At 43.9% G+C, this 24,242-nt stretch overlaps 1 long non-coding RNA gene across 1 annotated transcript in view; it reads right to left on the bottom strand.

Moving 5' to 3' along the window:
* The window catches only part of LOC127004249 (uncharacterized), a 79,526-nt gene that overhangs the window by 39,138 nt on the left and 16,146 nt on the right, over positions 1-24,242 (bottom strand). Inside the window, exon 2 of the long non-coding RNA XR_007757714.1 lies at positions 10,130-10,228. This is a non-coding gene — a long non-coding RNA (uncharacterized LOC127004249). The remainder of the gene's footprint in view (positions 1-10,129; positions 10,229-24,242) is intronic.

Below are 24,242 nucleotides of genomic sequence, written 5' to 3'. Positions count from 1 at the left end.
TCTTCTCCTCTTTCTCCTCCTTCTTCTTCTCCTCCTCATCCTGAATACCCTACTACACTACTACTACTACTACTACTCCTACTACTACTACTAATACTTTTCTTCTATTTCATCTCCTAAATTCATTCAACGGTTTTCTATATGTCACAAGTAAGTACATTCAACAAGTGAAGTTTATCCCCGTGAACCGGTGATGTGTTGTTCCTTATAGTATTATTTTTCGTATGTGTCAGGCGAACCAAGAAACTACGCCAGAGTAAATATTATGCTTGCTACGCCGAGGTCAAGTCCCGTGAAGACGTCAAGTATGTTCTGATCCAATTCTATTTTTCTTACACTCGTCTCGTCGCAAGTTCACAAAATATTCCTGCATCCTGAGAGAGAGAGGGAGAGAGAGAGAAAGAGAGGGGGGGGGGGGGGGGTTGCCATTCACTGCTACATTGTTCCACGATTTGTAAGAATTTTACGGCCTCCCGAATGTTTTATTTCTTCCTTAAATGTAGTAAAAACCATTATGGAGATGGAAGAAGAGATGGAGGGGGCGAGTGGAGCGGTAGGGATGAAAGAAGATGAAGGGGGCGGGTGAAGTGGTGAGAATCGAAGTGGAGCACAGGTAGTGGGTGAGTCGGGTTGACCTTGACAGTGAACAGCGGGAGATAGCAAGAGGGGGTGGGTAGGCAGGGGTCCAGTGATCTCTTTCAACACCACACTAAGCAATACAACAGTCTTTCCTTACATCAATATATTTTCGTATAAAATATTATGCTCTTATAGTCCACTTGTAAATCGTCCTAAGCAGAGGAGGCAAACAGAGAGCAAGGCCAAGACGCTTTTTCAGTCAAACTTTTAACCGATGGAATACAAACTCCGTCCTGACATTAATATATCTTCGCCTTAAACATTCTGCTCTTAAATTGTCGTAAGCATGCAAGCAGAAAGCAAGGCCAGTGATCGCTTTCTCAGTCCAACTTTTAAACGGTACAGTACAAACTTTTCTGACCTCAATATATCTTTGCCTACAACATTCTACTCTTAAATCGTCTTCAGGAGCGTCACCCTTCCGCTACGAGACCCAGGGAAAACAGAAAGCAAGAAGGCCCATGCTTGTTTTTAGTACAATACAATACATACTTTCCTGACATCAATGGATCTTTGCCTACAACACCCTTCTCTTAAATCGTCTTCAGCAGCGTCACCCTCCCACTAAGAGACCCAGGGAAAGCAGAAAGCAAGAAGGCCGATGCTCGTTTTTAGTACAACTTTTAAACAGTACATACTTTCCTGACCTCAATATATCTTTGCCTACGACACTCTTTTCTTAAATCGTCTTCAGCAGCGTCACCCTTCCACTAAGAGCCAGGAAAAGCAGAGAGCAGAGCCAATAATGTTCGTGTTTAGTACAGCTTTTAAATGATACAATACAAACTCCATCCTGACATCAATGAATCTTCGTCTATACAACATTCTACTCTTCAATCGTCCTCGGCAGCATCACCCTGGCAAAGAGAGCAAAAAGCAAGGCCAGTGATCGCTTTTAGTACAACTTTTAAACGATACAATACAAACTCCTTCCTGACATCAATAAATTTTCGTCTGCAACACTCTGCTCGTAAATCGTTCCCGGCAGCATCAGCCTTCACACCCCCGAAAGGCAGGGAAGGCAGAGCAAGGCCAGTGATCGCTTTTCAACGCCGCGCTCCCTGTCGTCTGTCTCTTCGTGGTGTTGTCAGCCCGTCAGCAACACTTGACTGTCCACACATCACGCGTTGACACTGGCGAGCGTTAACCACTGATATCACCCCCGTCTTGGTCTCACACTTCTGTTTGTCACTTCTCTTCGCGCCTCTCTCCTCCTCTTCCTTCTTTCCTCATCTTATTTACTTCCTTCGCTCGTTTCCTACTACGTACCTTTGTTCTACCCTTGCTCTCATATCCTTCCCTCTTTCCTTCTTCCTTCCTCCTACTCCTGATCTTTCTCGTGCTAACCACTTCCTTCCTCCCTTGCAACTTTTTACACTTCATCTCTTCCTTCCCGACTTAACTTCATTTTTCCTCATTCTTTTCTTCCTCTGTGCCTCTCCCGCTCCTCTATATTTCCAATATGAATTGCTCCTCCTCACTTGCTGGATAGACATCGAGATTGAAAGAAGTGCAGTAGTAGTAGTAGTAGTAGTAGTAGAAGTAGTAGGAGTAGCAACAGCAGAAGCATTACTAGTGAGTGGTGTGGAGGGGGGCCAGTAACGCGTTGTGACAGTGGGCCGGGCGGCGGTATGGCGGGTTGGCGGCGTGTGGTAATGGCGGTGATGGGCTGAGAGGCATTATGGGGGGATATAAGGCGGGTGTATGGTGGGTGAGGCGCTCGTGGTGGTGGTGGGCGGTGAGGAGCGGTAATTGTGGTGACAGTGGGCGGGCGGGTGGTAGTGGGTTGGTAGTGGTAATGATGGTGGCGGCGGCGGGCTGAGAGGCGGGATGTTACGGTGATGTCAAAACAGATAAGGGCAGATGAGGAAGGGTGTGGTGCTGAGGGGCTGTAAAATTAAGAAACGAGGAAAACTGAAAAAGAAAAGGTGCATTAGGAAATAGTTGAAGAGGTGAAGGATTAAGAGATGAAGTAAATATGATAAATGGAAAAGAATATGGGGATGAGGAAATAGTTAAAGGGGTGGAAAATTAAGAAACGAGGAAAACTGAAAAAGAAAAGGTGCATAAGGAAATAGTTGAAGAGGTGAAGGATTAAGAGATGAAGTAAATATGATAAATGGAAAAGAATATGGGGATGAGGAAATAGTTAAAGGGGTGGAAAATTAAGAAACGAGGAAAAGCGAAAATGAAAAGGTGCATTAGGAAATAGTTGAAGAGGTGAAGGATTAAGAGATGAAGTAAATATGATAAATGGAAAAGAATATGGGGATGAGGAAATAGTTAAAGGGGTGGAAAATTAAGAAACGGGGAAAAGCGAAAATGAAAAGGTATATGAAGAAATAGTTGAAGAGGTGGAGGGTTAAAAAATTAGGTAAATATGAAAAATGGAAAAAAAATATGTACATGAGGAAATAGGTGAAGGGGTGGAAGATTAAGAAACGATGAAAATGAACAAAAAAAAAAAGAAATGGTATACATGAGGAAATAGTAAAGAATATTGAAGAAGCAGTATAAATCAATGAAATTATCTCAGAAAACTTCTCAATGAACTTAGAAACGTGCAAAAACTTAGCAATATTTCGATTTACCCACCCAAGTCTTTTATCACCACAACCACCACCACCACCACCACTCCTTCCTTACCCCACACCACTACCCACCCTCACCAATCCATTACCACATTCGACTTACCTCTCCCTGTACTACCACTACTGCTAAGACCCATTCCCCTCTTCCTTGCATCCTCCAACACCACTCAACTCTATGTCCCCTCCACACCCACCCCACGCAACCCCTCCACCACCCTCCACCATCCATCACTCCACTCCTCATATATGATCCACTTCCTCTACTACTCCGTCATTCTCCTCCTAATATGATCACCACTTACTCCACTATTACCAGAAACGACTCATACTCACTCATGTATACACTCCCTCCCCCACCATTACTACCATTACTAATACCTTTAATCCTTCTATCACCACCACCACCACCATCAAAAACAACCTCCAACAACCGCGATTCACTCCACAACCTTACTTACATCATCCCCCCTTCCTACCCCTTTCCACTCCATCTTCCCACTCCCACCACTCCCTCTCTTTCTCTCCTCCACTCTCGATAATTACTCGGCCGCAGATCCATCATGGTGACGAGGACGATGACGAGGCAGTAATTGAGGACCGTCACCACCACTACCCCGACGACCATCCCCCTTCCCTCCCTCTCCTCTCCCTCTCTTGACCACTCAATCTACGTACGCCCTTGGCTTCCTCTATTCCCTTCCCAAGAACCACTCAATTCACTTCCATCACCCCCTCCTTTGGCTCCTCTCCCTCTTCAATGAGCTCTTAATTAACTCATTTCCCTCCATCTTCTTCCTTCCCCTGGCTGACCACTCAATTCGCTCCCATTACTCCTCATTAGATAACCCATTTCTCACCCATCACCTCCTCCCTTGCTTCCCTGCCTTCTCGCCTTTCTTCCTTCATTTCCTTTACTTCTATCCTTCTTGTATGCTTCCCGTATCTCCCCCTGCCTTCTCCCCTCTCCTTTATTTATTTATTACTTTGTCATAAATTCTAATCCTAATTCTATGCCCCGTTTATCTTAATTCAATGCCCTTACTCTATTTTCCTTCCGCTCTGCCTTCTCCCTTTCATAGAATATTGACTTTCCTCCTTCTCTTGCCTAACTAGTGAGCCCTCCCTATCCTCCCTTCCTTCCACTCTCCCTTTTCCATATCACCGAGTCCTGGCTTTTCCTTGATTACCTAATAAGTCACCGCTTCCCTTCCCTGTACTTTCCCTTCTACATGTCACAGAATCCTGCCCTTTCCTTCCGTTACTTGCCTACCTTATGAAGCCCCCAACCCCTCCCTTCCCTTCCTTACACTTTTCCTTTTCCATATCAAAGAATCCTGCCTTCTCTTCCGTTACTTGCCTAATAAGTCCTCTCTCCCTCCTTCCCTCCACTCTCACTTATCATATCACAGGATCCTGCCTTTTCCTTCCTTTCCTTGCCTACCATAACAAGTCACTGTATCCTCTCCCTCCACTCTCCCTTCTCCAGATGACAGAAACGTACATTTTTATTATTTTCTTGTCTATATAATAAACCACCCCTTCCTTCCCTTCCCTGCACTCCCCTTTCTCTATCCATATAACAATCCTGCCCTTTTCAATCCTTCCCTACCATAATAAGCCCTCTCTTCAGCCAAACCTTCCTTCAACTCCATTCTCTTCGTTTATACATCCTCTTGCCCTCCTCCACACGGTTGCCTCAGATGCATTCCCTTTCTCACTTCGACAACAGCACAGCAAATTCCTCAGCAGTTCATTTCTTCCCGACAACCTTTAAGTGTGTGTGTGTGTGTGTGTGTGTGTGTGTGTGTGTGTACAGGCTGCCAGTCACTATTGGATCTTATTTACAGAGCGAGTTAATCTTTTCCTCTTTCATTCCTTCCTCTTCAAGTCTGTTTATCTGTGCTTGTTTCCTACGCTCTCTCTCTCTCTCTCTCTCTCTCTCTCTCTCTCTCTCTCTCCGTCTTATCTAATGGCTCCCTAGTAAATTGCGTACACACACACACACACACACACACACACACACACACACACACACACACACACACACACACACCTTGCCTTTCCTTCTCCCACTTGTTGCTTGTAAACATCAACAAAAAAGATAACAGGCATGTAAGTTTATAATTAATATCTTGAAGGCTTCGACATGAAACGCGCGCGCACGAGAGAGAGAGAGAGAGAGAGAGAGAGAGAGAGAGAGAGAGAGAGAGAGAGAGAGAGAGAGAGAGAGAGAGAATTATGTCTGCAAGCAACGCCTCTCGAGATAACTTGGCACGTTGTCCATATATAGCTTCACTTCCTTTTTCTCTTCCTCCCTCTCCTTTTCTCTTCCTTGGCTGCTACATGAAGAGCTTTCCTTTCCTGCTGGCCTTACCTTACGCAACCTAACCTTACCTGACCGAGCAAAACATTACCAAGCCCAAACAATGAGTCTTGCCTAATATAACCAAAGCTAACCTAACCAAACTTAACATAGGCAAACCTGATCTGAAGTGACATATTCTTATCTAACCTGACCTCCAACCTTACCTTACCCAACCTAACCAAACCTGATCGAGCAAAATATTATGACAGTCTTGCCTAATATAACCAAACCTAACCTAACCAAACTTAACATAGGCAAACCTGACCTGAAGTAACATATTCTTATCTAACCTGACCTCCAAGCCTTACCTTACCCAACCTAACCAAACATTACCTGATATAGCAAAATATTACAAAGCCAAAACAGTGACAGTCTTGCCTAATATAACCAGACCTACCCTTACCAAACTTAGCAGAACCCATCCAGACCCACCCTAACCTAACCTTACCTGACCTTGTATAATAAAACCTAAACAAACACAATCTTTCCTGATATACCTGAACCAAACTTGACATAATAAAACACAACCTGATCTAAATGACTTAACCTAACCTGACCTGATCTAAACTAACATTGACACTGATATATTAAACAATGCAAAACTCAGTACCCACCTGTTAACTCACTAGGGATTCTTAATGTCACTTTTTTTTTTCCTCTTTTAATTTTTCTCCTTATTTGACTGTCTTTAATTATTTTTTTTTATATATATCTTTACCTACTTATCGACGGGAGTCTGCTATGCTCTGTCTTATTTCTTTTCCCTTGGTGCCCTTTCATGACTGTCAATAAAAACAACAACAATAATAATAACAATGACCACAAACTAACCTAGCTTAATAATATAACACAGACCCAACGTAGCCTTCATACATCTATATTTTTAGCTTTTACCATAAATCACCTTCAGTTCAAATACGTATCCGCTTGTCGATGCGCCTGTTTGACTTATTGCCTTCCGTATCTTTTATCTCAAACTCTTTAAGTCTGTCTGGCTGTCTGCTTAGGTGTGTGTGTGTGTGTGTGTGTGTGTGTGTGTGTGTGTGTGTGTGTGTGTGTGTGTATCTCCTTGTTTTGTCTCTCTCTCTCTCTCTCTCTCTCTCTCTCTCTCTCTCTCTCTCTCTCTCATCACTCCAAAATTCATAATGGATTTTCCACCGTCATTAATCAAGGTGGGAGGAACCGCAGGTGAAGCCAAGATCCCTCCCACCCTCTCTCCTTCTCTCCCTCCCTCCTCCCCTCTCTCTCTCTCCCTCCCTTCCAGCTAGACTCGAGTATCTGAATCTTATCAACATTCGCAGCCCATTAATTCCACGCTCGGCGCATCATGTCGGCGCAAAAAGTGGATTCCGTGAGCGGTGGAGGCGAGGGGGCGCGAGGTAATGAGAGGAGCGGGAAGGCCAGGTGCGTTGAGAATAAATAAGGAGGATACCTGTGTGTGTGTGTGTGTGTGTGTGTGTGTGTGTTTACTGGATGAGAATATTTTTGGCCAAGCAGGAATTTACGTGTGTGCCCGTGCGTGTATGTGTGTGTGTGTGCGTGTGTGTGTGTGTGTGTGTGTGTGTGTGTGTGTGTGTACCTACTGCAGGAAGGACAACTATTGCAGCTGCTACATACAAGTAACGATGAAAAATAAATTAGATACCTATATATGGGTTTGCGTCTTCGTACGTGTGTGTATATGTACGTATCGCTTTATGTATGTGTGTGTACTTATTTGGCGACTGATCTGCGTATCCGTGCATGTATTTTAACGACCAATGGCGTGGCTCAGTGGCCCTAACAAAGCGGCCTTGCCAGTCCATCAGCCAAAAGGAAGCGTCCGTCTAGACCTAACTGCTGGTCTTTCGTCCCTCACTTTATTATTATTATCATTATTTGTAGTACTATTGAGATCCATAAAAGGGCATCAAGGGCAAATAAAAAGTGATGTAGACCCAAACAGACCCATGGACGAGCAGATATGGATGTGGAAAATAAGACAGTAACACTAAAGTAAGAATAATGAAAGAACGGGGGAGCTAAAACAATACTAAAGGAGTTAACAGGGATCTTCTGCACATTGACATGGCTTGAAACAGTGGCAGGAAAATAAGGAGTAGAGGAAAAAAACAGGAGGATAAAAACAATACCATATGAATTAACAGGGAGTTTTTCCACAATGACAAGGGGTCAAATTTTAAGCCTTTCCGCGGTGACATTTTACTCTTAACCGAAGCATTCCCGTTCATCAGTTTCAGTAGAAGACCAAACGTTTGACAGCAGAGAAAGGAGACGAATATGAACAAAAAGGAGAGGCAAAAACAATACCCTATGAGTTAAAGGGACATTATGCACGCTGACAAGTGGATTTAAGCCTTTCCATGACGACATTTTTCTCTCTTAATCTATGGAGTCCAGCGTAAACAGTAAAAGGTCCGTTAATCCCTCTTAAAAAGCCAATACAAACAGTTATGGTCCACTCACAAAAGCACTGATAGACTCTGGAACTGTCCCTTAAGATTTGTTCATGCTATTCTCTCTCTGTTAGCCGGAGCACTTTCTTAACCTCTGAACTCTTAACCAAAGCATTCCCGTTCATCTGCAGACCAAACACTGACATCTTTCTTGCCTCGTTTTACAGACTTGGGAGTGGTTCAAAGGACCGCCTTATTACTCGTAAACATTCGGCGCCCAAGCACGCATATTTGACAAGGCTTTCATAGGAGTTTGGGGCATTTCCAGGGATAGCTTTATGACCCTTGTGGTAGTTTAATCACTCCTCTGTGCCACGAACCTACAAAAACACATATTAGAACGCGATTGACCTTATTTTCGGCCTTTGAAAATAGCTGATGTGCTGAGTGGAAGCCTCTGAGAATACCGACCAAAGCGACGTCCATTCCTCGCCCATTTGTACCTCGCTGGCTTTCTTTCAGTGTGGCCGCGCATTGACACGTAAAAGGTAATGCCTAGGGCGCGCGAGAAGGGTGAGCAGGTGCAAAAAAAAATAAAAATAAAAGAATAGGAAGGGAGTGAGTGCCTGGTGGTGGTGGTGGGTGTATAAGTGGATAAGTGGGTGTGGTGGTGAGGGATGGCCGCGAAAGGCTCAGAAAATGCCGGGGTCCCAAGTGGTGTATGAATGAGCGAGGTGTGGGAGGGAGAACCTTACTTGCTTTTTCTATTTTTTTCTCTCCCTTTTATTTTTTTCTCTCCCTTCTTTTCTATCTTTTTTCTATTTTTTCCAGCGTTTCAAAATTAATCACCTGTTTTCTTTTTTTTCTCTCCTTTCTAATTTTATCTATTTTTTTCTCTCAACGTTTTCAGACTGTTATTTTTTTTTTCAATGAGTGAGGTGTGGGAGGCAGAACGTTACATACAAGCTTTCCGTCACTTGTTTTTTGTCTTTTTTCTTCTCCTCTCTTTTATGTTATCTTCCTACTTTTTTTTTACCAACGTTTCAAGACTGGTAGATGAATGAGTGAGGTCTGGGAGAGAAGACCTTCCAACCTTTTCATTACTTGTGCCTTTTTGTCTCCTTTCCTTTCTGTGTTTTTTTCCTATTTTTTCCAACGTTTCAAGATTGGTATATGAAGGAAGCGCTTCTCCCCCAACTTATCTTCTGCTTTCTTTCCTCTCCCCTATTTAATTTTCATGCTCTTAAAGTGTGGAAAGATAAGGCTGTTACGGCGAAACTTGGCAACGTTAACTCTTTCTTCTTCCTGATAATTCGCTCCTTCTTTTTTAGTTCAAGAGGCAAGGCTTTATAAGGGCTTGGCAGTGTTACCGTTTTATTATGTTCAAGACTACATTAGATCATGGTCGTTACTTGGTGGTTTGTCTTCTACACGAGTGAAACGACATCAAACGGCCATTCAAACACTGCACCTCTGTCTTAGTGAAATTTAAGGTGGACGAAGTAGAGAAATAGGAGTAGATAAAAAAAGGAGGATAAAAAGCAAGTGAGAGAAACAGTTAGAAGTTATTGGAGTTATTGGAATATTAGGAATGGAAGAGATAATAAGGTAATGCAAGAAAGAAGAACACATACACACACACACACAAAAAAAAAAAAAAACATCCATACCCCGCTCTATCCTCCTCCTTCTCCTCCTCCTCCTCGGGCTACTCATTAAGACAAGTCGTCCCTCTACACCAACGAGCTCGCCGCGCCGACACGACCAAAGCTAAAACCCGCACATTAAACCCTCGTAAAGTAAGGCAAGATAATAATTGCACTGGAGGACTTACCGCGCCGCCAACGACACACGCCTCCAACCTATAAGAGTACCACACACAGCGGCGCGCGAGGCCACAGGAATATGCTAACGAGTGCCTGCCTGCTTGCCTGCCCGAACCTCTGAATGCCAATACGCGGGACACACACAGCGCAGGGCCTCAAGACTATGCATAACACCTGCCTGCGTGAATGAATACCTGTAAGAGCCACACACAGCGCCCGGCCACAAGACGCTGTACGTAACGCCCGCCTGTCGCTACCACACACGGCGCTGCGACTCGCTTCTAAATTATACAGAGAGGAATCAGTACTTACACTTCGCCACGTCGCAGATGAACCTCCTCCTCCTCCTACTCCTCCTCCTTCCCGCCACACTCCCAGCACGTTCCCTGTCGATGAATGAACGCCACAAACCTGTAGAAGAACGATAAGAAGTGTTAGTGCTTTGGGTTTCGGTGGTGGTTAGAAGAATGTGAATGAAAAGAAGAAGGAAATTAATGTTAGTGATGAACGATAATAAGTGTTAGTGCTTTGGGTTTTGGTGGTGGTTGTGGTGGTTAGCAATATAAGAGTGAAAAGAAGTATGAAAATAATAATGTTGGTGGTGGTGTTTTGGTAGTGGTGGTGGTAAACGCGATGACAAGAGCTTATGGCTGTAGTAACAAGATGACTGAGACCACTGCGTCGAACTCACATTTCTATTCATGCGGTCAAACCTGTAAGTCAACATATCATTCACATCAAAGTCAAGCTACACTTAATCAAGACTATTAACTGAATTACATTACAACCAGAACGAGAACTTACTAGAATTACATTACAATTAGAACATGTCTGCAGCTTTGGGCACAGATGCAGCCACTAGCGATTAATACATACGCTTAACAAGAGAACTCACGGCTCCTATAGCACTCCACGGGTTGATCCTTACCCACCGTATCTTACAATTAACTCCACAGCAAGACACTATACTCCAACGTGTCCTGTCTAAGGCAGGACACCAGACTGTCTCTCTTGGGTGAGGCGAGGGCAGGCTCTGACCTTTCCAGTCGGCAGAGTATCTCGCCTCCTTCTCTTATCTCTCTTATCTACATTCGCGCGGAATCAGGAATAGGATGTCAGCACACCACACAAACATTCTCTCTCTCTCTCTCTCTCTCTCTCTCTCTCTCTCTCTCACACACACACACACAAGCACTCCCCCAGCTCCACATGCATCAGCCAAGACCATTTAGATCCCTCCCTGTCCCCCCTCAGCGTCTCAAGACAATTTAGATACAGACGTAATATATACAAGGCTGCTCGCTAGACAGGTTGTATAGCCGGGCCCAAGCAGGCAGCAGTGTACACGTTCGATTCCCTTGGCTGAAAAAAAGGTGGTAAACAATAATAAGAACTACTACTACTATTGCTATTATTACTACTACTACTACTAGTACATTAAGGACCATAGCAGCAATAGTAGCACCTAAGAGAAGCAGAAAAAAATAATAAAAAAAAAATCGAAAGACAAAACCTACTTATTCCTCCTCCTCCTCCTCCTCCTCCACCTCCTCCTTCCATTGTTGCTCCACCTCCTCCTTCACCTTCCATTCTTGCTCCACCTTCACCTCCTTCCTGCATATCATCCCCTCCTTCTCCTCCTCCTCCACCTTCCATCCTACTCCACCCCCACCTTCTTCCTGCACATCAACTCCTCCTCCTCCTCCTCCTCCTCCTCCTCCTCCTCCTCCTCCTCGTCCTGCTACTGCGCTGTCCATCAGGTGCAAGAAAGAAAAAAAAGAAGCCTAGGAGATAGAAATTCATTAGCACAAATAAGGGAAACGAGAATATGGAAACGTCTCCTTGTTGGTGGCGAGTCATCAGGACGAGCCGGGATGGATAACTGGGAGGACTGCACCGCCCCCCCCCCCCCTCTCTCTCTCTCTCTCTCTCTCTCTCTCTCTCTCTCTCTCTCTCTCTCTCTCTCTCTCTCCTTTTGTATTTTATTCCTTTATGTATTTTCGTTCTGTTTTGCTCTCTTCCTCTCATTATTTATTTTCCTTAGCCTCCTCTCTCTCTCTCTCTCTCTCTCTCTCTCTCTCTCTCTCTCTCTCTCTCTCTCTCTCTCTCTCTCTCAAGCACACACACACACAACAAACCGAATTCTCTTCCGTTTAAGCATATCTCTTTACCCTCGATATAAACACACACACACACACACACACACACACACACACACACACACACACACACACTCGGGGCAATAAAAGTGATGTATTGAGTCTCCTCGACGCGGGAGAGACGCCAAACAGATATTTCATGCGTGGCTGCAGACCTGGGACGCCCCGCACGTGGCCGCCCGCCCTCGTCCCATACTGCTGAAGGACGGGAGGAGGAGAAGGAGGAGGAGAAGGAGGAGGAGGAGGAGGAGCAATGAAGGCCAGGAAGAGGTGGAAGAGAAGAATAAGAAGTGAAGGACAGGAGGAAAAAGAGGAGGAAGAGGATGAGAAGAATCAGAGAAGTGAAGGACTGAAGGAGGAGGAGCTGGAAGAGGAGGGGAAATGAAGAACAGGAAAAGGAGGAGGAGGAGGAGGAGGAGGAGGAGAATGGAAGGACAGGAGAAGGTGGAATGGATAAGAGGAGAAAAAGGAAAAAAGTAAGAAGGTGGGGAAAGAGGACGAAGAAGAGGAGGAAAAGTAAGAGGAAAGGAACCATGGACTTGATGCTTCTATTTACGCATCGAGAAAATACACGCGTAAAACCAGGAAGAAATAAATAAAAATGTGAGTAAAATTAGACATCATCCCGACTACTTTCGCTGCTGATGATGCTTCTAACGGGATATCAAGTTCCTCTGAAGAAGCACAGCAGAGAAGCGAAGCAAGACCGGATGAAACTCGCCCCCTGACACCCACGTCTCCCTTACACTTATTTTCCTTCCTGCTTGTCATGATATCACATATTTAAATATTGTTAAACTTGGTCGTATCCCCTGCCACTTCAGATACGAAAATCACAGGTTAGAATTATAAAAATACGAGGTGATTTTAACTTCTCAAAATAATATCAAATTTGGTAAACAAGTTAAAATGTTTTGTTATATCTTTTTAGTACGGGGTATTCATTTTTAAATCAAACTAGACAACTACAAATTCTACAAGATGTTAAATTTGCCGAAAGGTGAGTTTGCCGAGATGAGTTTAACTTCTCAAAGCCAGGTACACTTCAAAATAATATCAAATTTGCTAAACAAGTTAAAATGTTTTATTATATCTTTTTAGTATACGTGATATTCATTTTTAAATCAAACTAGACAACTACAAATTCTACAAGATGTTAAATTTGCCGAAATCACAAACTGCTTCAGATCAAGAAAGAAAATCTAGTTAGAACACTGCCAAAAGTCATGCACGGTTTGTACAGGAATATCAAGATAGAACGCTGCACAAAGTCATGGTTTGTACAAGTTTCCCGGGTCTGGGTAAGGCGATACTGGTCCCCTGCCGTGTCGTGGGAAGGAGCAAAAAGAAGCGGGGCTAAGGCGAGCACATTGCTGCATAATGTTAGCAGCGGCCAGGAATGTCTCGACGCCACTTGCCTGCACACCTTTACGAGGGCACGACACTCACTCCCAGACCTGATCATGGTTAGTCTGGCGGTGCTGGAGGCGAGGAGAAGACGGAGGAGGGAGAAGAGGACAGGAGAGGGGAGGCGAGGAGAGGAAAGAGGAGAGGAAAAAGGAAAGGGAGCAGAGAAGACAGGATCAGTTAACAAAAAAATAAGAGGAAAGAAAAGAAGAAAACAGAGGAAGGAGAAAATGAAATGATAGAAGAAGGAAGAAAAGAGAAGAGAGAAGAAAAAGAGGAGCAGATAAGATACAATCATAATAGAAGTGAAAAGAGAAGAAAGTAGAGTGGAGAAAATACTAGGGAAGCAAGAACAAGACAGGCGAAGAAAAAGAAAAACAAAGGTATGGGAAAAGAATTTAAAGAAGGCTAAGGTGCTCTATTGCCTCTCCAATAATGTGATCACCTTAAACCAAGTGTCTTTCTGCTCTTACTTTCTCCTCTCCAAACTCTTCCTTAAACTTTACTGTATCTTTTCTCACCTAACCTAAGCTAACCCCCCCCCCCCCCCTCACACACACACACACACACACACACACACACAGGATGAGTCACGACGCGCCTCGCCCCGTAAAGAAATACTCAAAGCGATAATTATTGGCTGAGGGACGAGCGTTGAGGTGGCACGGGTGAAGGGGGGAAGGGAGGGAACGGGAGGGAAGGGTAGGAGGAGGGGAGGAGAGGGAAAGGATGGAAAGGAAAGGGAATGAAGGGAAGGGAAGAAGGAAATAAAGAGGAGAGGAAGGCAGACAAGGGATAAGGAAGCAAGAATATGATGGAATGAGGAAAACAAATAAAAAGAGAAAGAGAAAATCTGGAAACAATAGAATAGAAAGGAGGAATAACAAGGAAAGGGAAGGAAATCGAAAGGAAGATAAGGGATAGGAAAGTACTAACATGGAGGAATGAGGAAATGAAGAAAATATAATAAAAACTGGAATTGAAGTGGGGTGTCTAAGGGAAGGAAAAAGGGGATGAAGGATGAAAGGGATCAGATGGATGGAAAAAAGGAAATGAGATGAGGAAGAAAAGAAAGAACAAACAAGAGGGAAGAGATAGTTCAGGTGATGCAAGGAGTGGAGAACTAGTAGGATAAGGAGGAAAGGAGGAAAAAAAGGAATGGAAGGAGGAACTGGGAGAGGTGAAGAGGAAAGAAGGAAGGAAGGAAGGCAGGGAAGTATGAAGTAGAAGGAGATATGAACGAGAGAAGAGTAAGGCGAGATTAGAGGAAAGTCTGTGGTGAAAGAACACACACACACACACACACACACACACACACAGTAGTAGTCAAGCAAGCACAAAAAATAAACTTATACTCCAAGAAAGACTAATTCATCAATCTAGCTTCCTCAACATGACCAGAAGCTGTTCTTCATCACTCCTTCTTTTCATCTTCGTCTTCTCAAGCATTACTGTTCCCTCTCCTTCATCTTCCTTCACCATCACCACCTCCTCCTCTTCTTCTTCTTCCTCCTCCTTATCCTCCCTTAACACCCCAACATTACATCACCCAGCCATTCGCATTGCTTCATTGTGTTACTCGCTGGGCTTCTCATCAAACGCCCCCATCAACACACACACACACACACACACACACACACACACACAGAAGGGTCCCACACCTCAGCAACTTCCCCCCCACCCACCAATCCCCCACACACCCGTTCCTTCCTTCCTCTATTTGGTGAATCAAGAAGCCCTTTTTGTACGCGCCTTTGAGCAGTCGGTAATAATAATCATATGCGCCGTTCAATGCTTTACCACGCCAAGTTGCGGAAAAGAATAGGAGTGTGCCGCTTTTTATCCCCATTATTTACTTATATTTCTTGCTGTGTTCATGAGTGTGCGTGCATGTGTGTGTGTGTGTGTGTGTGTGTGTGTGTTTGCGGGAGTGCGAGTTTTTTTTCTCTCGTTATTTTTTTTCTTATTTAGGCGTGAAGGCAACCAGTCAGTTTAAGGAAAGGCTTGAGTTGCAGAGTGTGGGCGACGCCTCTCTTGAGTGTGGCGCGCGTTTAATTCTGATAAATAAACAAGGCAATGCAGTCATAATATAATGGTGATAACAAAGGGAGGCTACTATGGAGAGGGCGATGAGTAAGTAGAATGAGAAAAGGGTATAAGGAAGATGAAGAAGAGGAAGGAGGAGGACGAGGAGTGAGGCGTTTAGTATTGATAAATAAGACAATAGACATAAATAGTGATGACAAAGGAATAGTAAGGATAGAAAAATAAATAGAATGAGATAAAAAGAAGAGGATGAAGAGGAAGAAGAAGTAAGGGTAGGATGGTAAATAATTTGAATAAGAAAGGTATAAAAAAGAAGAAAAAGATGAAGTATAGAATATGATGATAATTAATTAGAATAAGAAACATATAAGGAGAAGAAGAAGAAAAAGAAGAAGACGAAGAAGAAGAAGAAGAAGAGAAAAAAGAAGAGGAAGAGGAGGTGGAGGAGAGGAAGTTGAAATAATAATGATCATAATAATAATAATGATAACAATAATAATAATAATAATAATAATAATAATAATAATAATAATAATAATAATAATAATAATAACAATAATAATAACAATAATAATAACAATATATCCACAGCAACACTAAAGGATAAATAATTGCTTTCGTCGACTCAAACAACAGGTGGCGTGGGGTAAAGAGGAGGAGGAGGAGGAGGAGGAGGAAGAGGAAGAGGAGGGGGAGGGAGAGGAGATGAAGGAGAAGGAAGAACGTGAGGATAAATATTAATCGATGTAAAAAGTATTGATTTTCCCAAGATTTTCAGGAATTACCAAGTTAGGCTAAGTCAATCCCCGCCCACTCTGAGGAGGAAGAGGAGGAGGAGGAAGAGGAGGAGGTGGTGGCAGAGGTGATGGTGGCGGGTGGCTATAGTTTGATTGGAGAAGTATCGGGCTGCCTGTCAACCCCCTTGCTCTCTCTCTCTCTCTCTCTCTCTCTCTCTCTCTCTCTCTGTGTGTGTCAGTACGTATGCAAGTCTATCTGCGTGACTGTCTGTATGTCTGTAATATCTGTCTGTCTATCTGTCCGTTTTTCCATCTGTCTATGTATGTGTTTGTCCGTCCGTCTGTCTGTCTTTTTGTCTGTCTGTCCATCTGCCTGCCTGTCTGTCCGTCCGTCCCGCTAAACCCGTTTCATCCCCTTATTAAAATTTCGTGTTTTTGCCCGGCGCTGCACTTTAATAATCCGCAAGAATTATTATTTAACACAAGAACGTGTACACTCCCGCCCGGTAATTGGCAGACAATTAAAACTAATGAATGGTCTAATATTATAATAATTAAAATGATCCTGGTGATAATGGCGGGCGGCGGAATAAGAAGTGGGATATTAATGGTAATAAGAATGTAACAGGAATCTGGTAATGAAGATGATGAGGATGATTTATGGCCCTGCTGGTCCCTCTTAGAGATATTAGGCTTTTCCTTCCTCTTGTAGTCCGGCTTAAATGTGTGTGTGTGTGTGTGTGTGTGTGTGTGTGTGTGTGTGAGAGAGAGAGAGAGAGAGAGAGAGAGAGAGAGAGAGAGAGAGAGAGAGAGAGAGAGAAGGGATTTTCGACAGTATTACAAGATTTCCCTTCCTACCCTCTTAGAAATACAAGCTTTTCCTTCCTATATTCGGGCTTAAGTGTGCGTGTGTGTGTGTGTGTGTGTGTGTGTGTGTGTGTGTGTATGTGGGGCTGACCTCTGTACTCCTGGAGCATTGAGTTCCGCGGCTGCCTTGAGGCGTGTACAGTAGAGTGGTGGTGGTATGGTGTGAGGGGCTGGTGGTGGAAGAGATGGGTGGGGTAGGAGGTTGTAGGTGCGTTGTCAGGGCGACCGGTCACCCATCAGCCTGCCAGCCAGCCGCGCGAGGCAGCCAGGCGGGGCTCCCTCTCTTACTGCCCGATGCCACACGTAATTAATACCGCTCTCTCTCTCTCTCTCTCTCTGAAACAAAAGGTATCTATTCGGAGACGAGAAGGCATACGTGTAAGCTTCCTTCTTCATATTATTATCATTGTTACTATTATCATCCTTTCTTTTTCTTTTCTTCCTTCTTTTTTTCTTCATCCTCTTCCTCCTCCGCCAAAACCGTGCCTTCAGGGGGGGCGGGGCCATAACGGTGCGCCATAACAGTCTTCCAACCGAGTCTCGCTTACCTGGCCGCGGGTACTACACTGGTAATTAATAGATAGGTGTGTGTGTGCGTGTGTGTAACGGAGGTGAAAAGGACGCGTGCTCTCTCTCTCTCTCTCTCTCTCTCTCTCTCTCTCTCTCTCTCGAAATTAGGTCAAGATCTTGCTCTGAAAGTAAAAATATAAACTTCTACAGCCATTGCCACCTCTCTCTCTCTCTCTCTCTCTCTCTCTCTCTCTCTCTCTCCATAGCAGCCCAGTCCACCCGAGATACTAAGTGGAGCAGGGGATACAATAGCGCAGATACCCTTAACCATTACCACACGTGTCGCTCTCTATATGACCCGATCCTCTGAATATACGGTTTCAATGGATTTATTGTTATGGGGCCTCGGCTTTGTGTCCGTACTGGCGGCTATTTATTTTGCTCTCGTTCCCTTTAGCGGCCGAGATATACAACTTTTTAAACCATTACCGCGTTTGTATATCTCCTGTATGACTCTGGTTCACTGAATATACGGTTTCATTGAATTTATTGTTATGGGTATGGAGGAGAGGAGAGAGGAAGAGGAAGGGGCTTTGTGTTTGTAATGGTAACACGTGTAACCTTCTTTTCGAGTTGTTCGTTCGTTCTCCTTTCTTATGGATATACAGTAAGTGGAGCTATAGCTGGTTATTTGTGTGTTCATCTAGAGTTGTGAGTTATGCCTGTGTGTTTTCTCTTTGAAACTAACGTATGGCGTCTTGAAAAATAAATATCAACAAGTGACTTTCCAGTTTCAAACGTACTATTATATTTCTAGTTTTAATAGTACGATAAAACAGAGTGGAGAGCAGTGCTTCATAAGAGGATAAAGGAGATATTTGAGTCAAAATAAGGAATAGCAAAATCAGTATTCCTGAAGTATACAGATGAGGAAAATAGTAAACCAAAAACAATATATAAAGTAAAATAAGTGGAAGATTAGTTGAACAGTATAAGTAAGGGTAATATAGAAGACGAAAGTAAATAAAAAACAATATATAAAGGGAAAAATGGAACAAGTTGAACAGAATGAGCAGAGGGGGGAATATTGAAGTGGAGAGTAAATAGAAACAATATAAAAAGTAAAATAGATAAAAGATAAGTTTAAAAACAGTAACAGTAATAAGGTGTAGGGAGGGTGCAGGAGAGAGCAGACACGAGTAAAACCACACCCAGTAGTCGAGTAGCCCGGACACAGAGACAAGCCGAGCCAAGACCAGTAGTGTGTGTTCGGCCGCGTGGTTATACAAGGGACAGCAGTTCGATCAGCCTGTCTCCCGCCCTTCTCTCCCCACTAATGACTTCTGTAGACAAGACCCAAAGAGGCGGCTAAGGTTACCCCCAAAACGAGACATTCCTTTTGAAACTCCTTCACGTACTCTGGCATGCCACATCAAGGGTACACAATAGCGCCCAGCGTCTCTTTTCTTATATTCCTTTTTTCATCTTTTTGCATAAACATACATTTGTTAATACGCCTTGACCCCACGCAGACTAGACATTATCATTCGTTTAAGTACTTTTCAACGTCATCGATGGACAATAGCTGGTTTTTTTTTTTTCTTTTTCGTCTTTTTGCATAAACACACATTTCATAATACGCCTTTACACTTGGTGAGAACGAACAGCTTAGACTTTATTTATTTATTTTTCTGGGTACTTTACCGCGTCATGGCTGGACAATAGACGGGCATTTTCTCTTTTTTTCTTCTTTTCCTAGACACACTTCTTTATATTGCTTCTTGACATTGTGAATAGGAAGGAAATCGTGAACCAATAATGTCTTTTCTTAAACTTCTGTAGCTACGTCATGCAACGTAGATCGACAGTTGCTGCTTACACACACACACACACACACACACACACACATCGTGCCCACTCTTGTTACTTCAACGCCCAAGGGAACAAAAAAAAAGGAAAAGAAAAAAAATGATTGAAAATGCCCAAAGGAAGAATGCTTTTTAAGGAAATTAATGATCGTGGTTTTTGAATGCAAGAACTTACATCTACGACACATAATTACAGCATTCTACAAAGCATCTTTTGGCCACTCCTCTATACTCTCTTACATAGGATCAGTGTTTAGCGGGCTTTTTTTTTCTCATTTTATTATCGCCTTTGAGCTGCTTCCTTTGCTGTAAGAAAAAAAAATCATCACCCATTACTAGTCCACTACAGGATAATCATACATTCAATCTTACGTTAAGGTTCCAGAAATCAACTCTTTAAAAGGCCAAAACAACCTCTGACGTTCCCTCACACCTTCAGGCCTCACTTGATACCCTAGAACGGACCCTGACGCCTCCCGTAACACCTAATCTCACCTATATAATCCCCAGCACATTAAAGGCTCACGGCTTCCCTCTCTCCCTCGCTCCCTAACACCAGCTGTCAGGTCGAGGTGGATGCGGCACTCCGTTAGCTGGTGTTATCACGGTTCATCTGCGTGATCGTCTGACTCATCCAGGAGAGGAGAAGACAGCGATGGGGAAGGGACGAGCAGAAGAGGAGGAAGAGAGGGAAAAGCAGTAAAAAGAAGAGGATAGGTGGAGAAGGGTATAAGCTGAAGGGGAAAAGAGAGGGATAGTGGAGAAGGGAAGAGGCAGAAGAAGGTCAAGGAAACGAGATAAAAAAAAACATGAAATAAAAAGAGGAACAAGAACAAGAGAGGTGATAGCAGTAGAGAGTTAGAAGACGAAGAAAAAGGAGAGTAGGGGGATAGAAAAAAATAAAAAGAACCCGCTGATGAAGGAAAGAAGTAAGGAGAATTTTGGGATGAGGAGGGAGAAGGGAGACAAGGGGGAGGCGATAACAAGAGCAGGTCACAGCAACAGAAGGGGCCTAAGAAGAAAGGGAAAAAAAAGAGAACAGAAAGGAAGAACCAATTGGAAGGTAGGAGGATTTGGAGATGGGGAGAGCGGTGGGGAGGATAGACCAGGGGGGAAGAGAGGGAAAGGGGGGGAAGGCTGGGGATGCTGCTGCCAAGGATCTAGTTTCTGCATTAATCTCCTCACATACCCGGCCCGATGTGACGGCGCCATCCATCTTATTATTTACCCCGCCGGATTCAGTTACCTAATTAGAGTCTTCAATATAGGGACGCCGAGGAGGAGAAACCGAGCTGCCGCCGCGTACCTGCCGTGTGCTGTACTCTCGAGATTGGAGGGGAGAGGGGAGGGCAGGAGGGAGAATGAGGATAAATAGAGGGGGGCAGCAGGATGGAAAGGGGAGGGGAACGGGAGGCAGGAGGATGTAGAGGGGAGGGGATGAGGGTATGTAAAGGCTTGAAGCAGCTGTAGGGAGAAAGGAAGGGAAGAGAGGAGGAATATGGTGGTCAGTAGGATGGAAAGGGAAGAGGGTAGGGTATGTATAGGGTAGGAACATGTGATAGGGTAAGAAAGGGGGGAGGGGAGGGGAGGGATGAGGAGAGGGAAGCACTAGGGGAGGGAAAATGGCTGGGGGTAACATCATGGAAAGGGGAGATGAGGACACGGAGTAGAAGAAAGAGGGAAGGAGGAGGGGCAGCCAGCTCACTAGAAGGAAGGTAAACACGTTTCTTCTTGATCAGCAAAGGTACGGCAGATCAGGTGTTAAAATAAAAGGTAGGCAGATAGATAAGAACATAAGGAGTCTGCAAGTGGCCGGTTGGCCTGTACAAGGCAGCTCATGTAAACCTAACCCCGTCTAACCTCACTATCCATGAACTTATCTAACCTTGAATGTATCTATCGTACTGGCATTCACAGCATGACTTCCAAACCTGTTCCACTCATCCACTACTCTATTGGTGCAATTCTTTACTATGTCTTTGCTGAATCTGAATTTATCCAAGATAAACCCATTGCTACGTATTTTGATGTCCATTTTATAGTAAAAAAAAACATAGAATCTTGATGTCAATTTCAGAGTAAGGAGATCAGGACTGAGCCCCATAAGTTTAACAGACCACAACCTCCAAAAAGTAGTACAAATATACATGAAGTTAACAAAGCAATATATAAGAATTAGAAAATATAACTTACAAATAATAAAATAGAAAACTTGTGTGAGCGAAAGGCCAGAGGGGAAATGAGGAGCACAAGGGAGATGAGAGGAGAAGAGAATATGAAGGAATTACAAAGATATATGAACAGTAAGAGGAAATATGCGTCTGAGGGCGAGACAGACAAAAACAAAAAGCATAGAGGAGGTAATTGGGACGGCAAAATATTAAAGGATTTATAAAAGTGACGGCGTTTGCGTCCCCTTGAGAGTGACAAAGGGAGGTGGATGCAAGTGGCTGGTGGTGGTAGGGTGGGGCGTGGGGGGGTAGACTGGTGGTGGTTAGAATGCTTGCGGTGGTGTTGGGAAGTGGCTGAGTGAGGTACTGGTGGTGGTGGTGGTGTGAGGACAGACTGGTGCTGGTTACAAATGCTAGGGATGGTGTTGTTCAATGGATGTGGTGGTGGTGGTGGTTGTGGTAGGACAGACTGGTGGTGTATAATAGTATATAACGAGAGGGATGGTGTTAGTAAATGTCTAAGGTAGTGTTATTGGTAGTGTGGGTAGTGTGGGGAAAGACTGAAGCTGCTTACAATGCTAGGGGTGGTGTTGGCAGGTGTTGGTGGTGGTGGTGGTGTTAAGAACGAGTAGCTAGTGGTGGTGCACGGTGGTGGTGGTGGTGGAGGTGGTGGTAGTGGCAGAGGCATGGTGGTGGAGGCATCAATCACCTAACTTAACGACATACCTGGGGAGGATGAAATGTTACACTACACAATCCTCCCATCTAATTAGCAGGTATTATATTCGAACATAGTCAGCGTCACTTAAGAAAAATAATATATACTCCTCTCCTCCGACGAACAGGGGCAGAGCACGAGTTGGCTTACCAGTGCATAGAAACAAATAAATAAATAAAATAATAAAAAAAAGACAAAACAAAACCCACTGAAGGAAGAAAGGGTGGGAGGAAAGGAAGGAGTATGCCGTGATATATATTCTTCACCCAAAGCACAGAGGAAAGAAAAAGAATTATACCAGTTGAGAAATTGGAAGAAGTGATAAAGAGTACCACCTTATGTAAACAAAATATTACAAAAATCACTGAAGGAAGAGAACGGAGGGAGTATGTCGTAGTATATATTAATCTCCATACACAGTGAGAAAGAAATTTTTTATTGTTTATCAGGTAACAAATTGGAAGCGGAGGATGTGATAAAGAGTCTCAGCCCTTCTCTTAAAGACAAACAAGGCAGACAAAAGCAATTTATCTTTACGTAATAAAGCAGAGGAGGAGGAGGAGGAGGAGGAAGGAAGAAAATGTTTACCTCACATCGCAAATTGGAGGAGGGAGAAAAAAATGAAAAAGATTAAGAGAGCTGAAGTGCTTCTCAAACAAACAAAGCGAGAGAAGTTTACCTTTTACACAAGAAAGTGGGGAGGGAGGAAGAGGAGTAGGAGGAGGAGGAAGGAGAGGGAGGAGGAGGAGGAGGTAGGAAGAAAATGTTTTATTCCTCACATAGCAAAATAAGGAGGAAGAACAGAGAAAAATATGAAAAAAAGGACTTGAGGAACTTCTCTTCAGACAGGAGGAAGAGGGAAAATGAAGTGTCTCGCCTTCACATAACCAACCGAAAGAGAAATAATAAGATGAAAAGACTAAGAGGTTCCCAAAAACATATGACAAAAAAAAGGATGATGAAAAAGTCGAGCTTCTCTTCAGACAGGATAAGAAAGAAGAATTAAAGTGTTTACCCTTCACATAACGAACTGTGAGAGAAGGAAAAAGGAGAAATATGACGAAGAGTTTCCAAGACAAATGCGACAAGACAGACATCAGGACAAGACATGGATGCCAAACGTGGTAGATCGTCACCATGCAACCCTTCTCTAGCCCTTCACCCCTCTACCAATAAGCACCATCACTACCATCATCACCACTCTACAAGCTTTCTCCTTATACCTGTACTTGCATCACCACCACCATCACAACCACCACCAGCCTCTCCTTTATCTGTACTCGTATCACCACACCACCACCACCACCAGCGTTCCTTTTACTTGTACTCGCATCATCATTCCCTCCCTCACCACCACTACCCCAATCATCACTACCCCCACCACCACCATCACCACCAGCCTTCCTCTCCACCGCCTGCCAGCCTCGACCTCGCCCCGATTACATCTTTCCGATCACCGACCACAGATTGTAATCCCCCGACACTCAGCCACCGAGACGCGGGATTAGGAGGCCGGAGTCGAGGTGGTGGTGGTGGTAATGGTGGGGGGAGGGGGGGAGGGGGTGGTGGTGATGATGGTAGTGGTAGTGGTTCGCTGACCTAAAGAGAAGACCTGTCGTATTAAATAAAAGAATGGATTAATATTATTGTTCTATTATATCTCAGGTTTTTTTTTTACTTCCTGTTATTGCTATTTTTGTCTTTCGTTATTGTTGTTATCGTCATTTTCCTCCTTCTCCTCCTCCTCTTCCCCCCTCCTCCTCCTCCTCCTCCTCTTCCTATTCCTCATCTTTATTTCGTCTTCTTAAACAGCATTCTCTATTACCATCACAGACATCAATACTACCACCACCGCCACCACCCTGTCACCACCACCACTACCAACACCAACAACCACCTTCACCACAAAACACCACCACCAGACTTCAAACAACAAAAAGTC

This window comes from Eriocheir sinensis, chromosome 27 (genome assembly GCF_024679095.1).
Source record: "Eriocheir sinensis breed Jianghai 21 chromosome 27, ASM2467909v1, whole genome shotgun sequence".
NCBI lineage: Eukaryota > Metazoa > Arthropoda > Malacostraca > Decapoda > Varunidae > Eriocheir > Eriocheir sinensis.
This window is presented reverse-complemented; position numbering and strand designations above follow the sequence as displayed.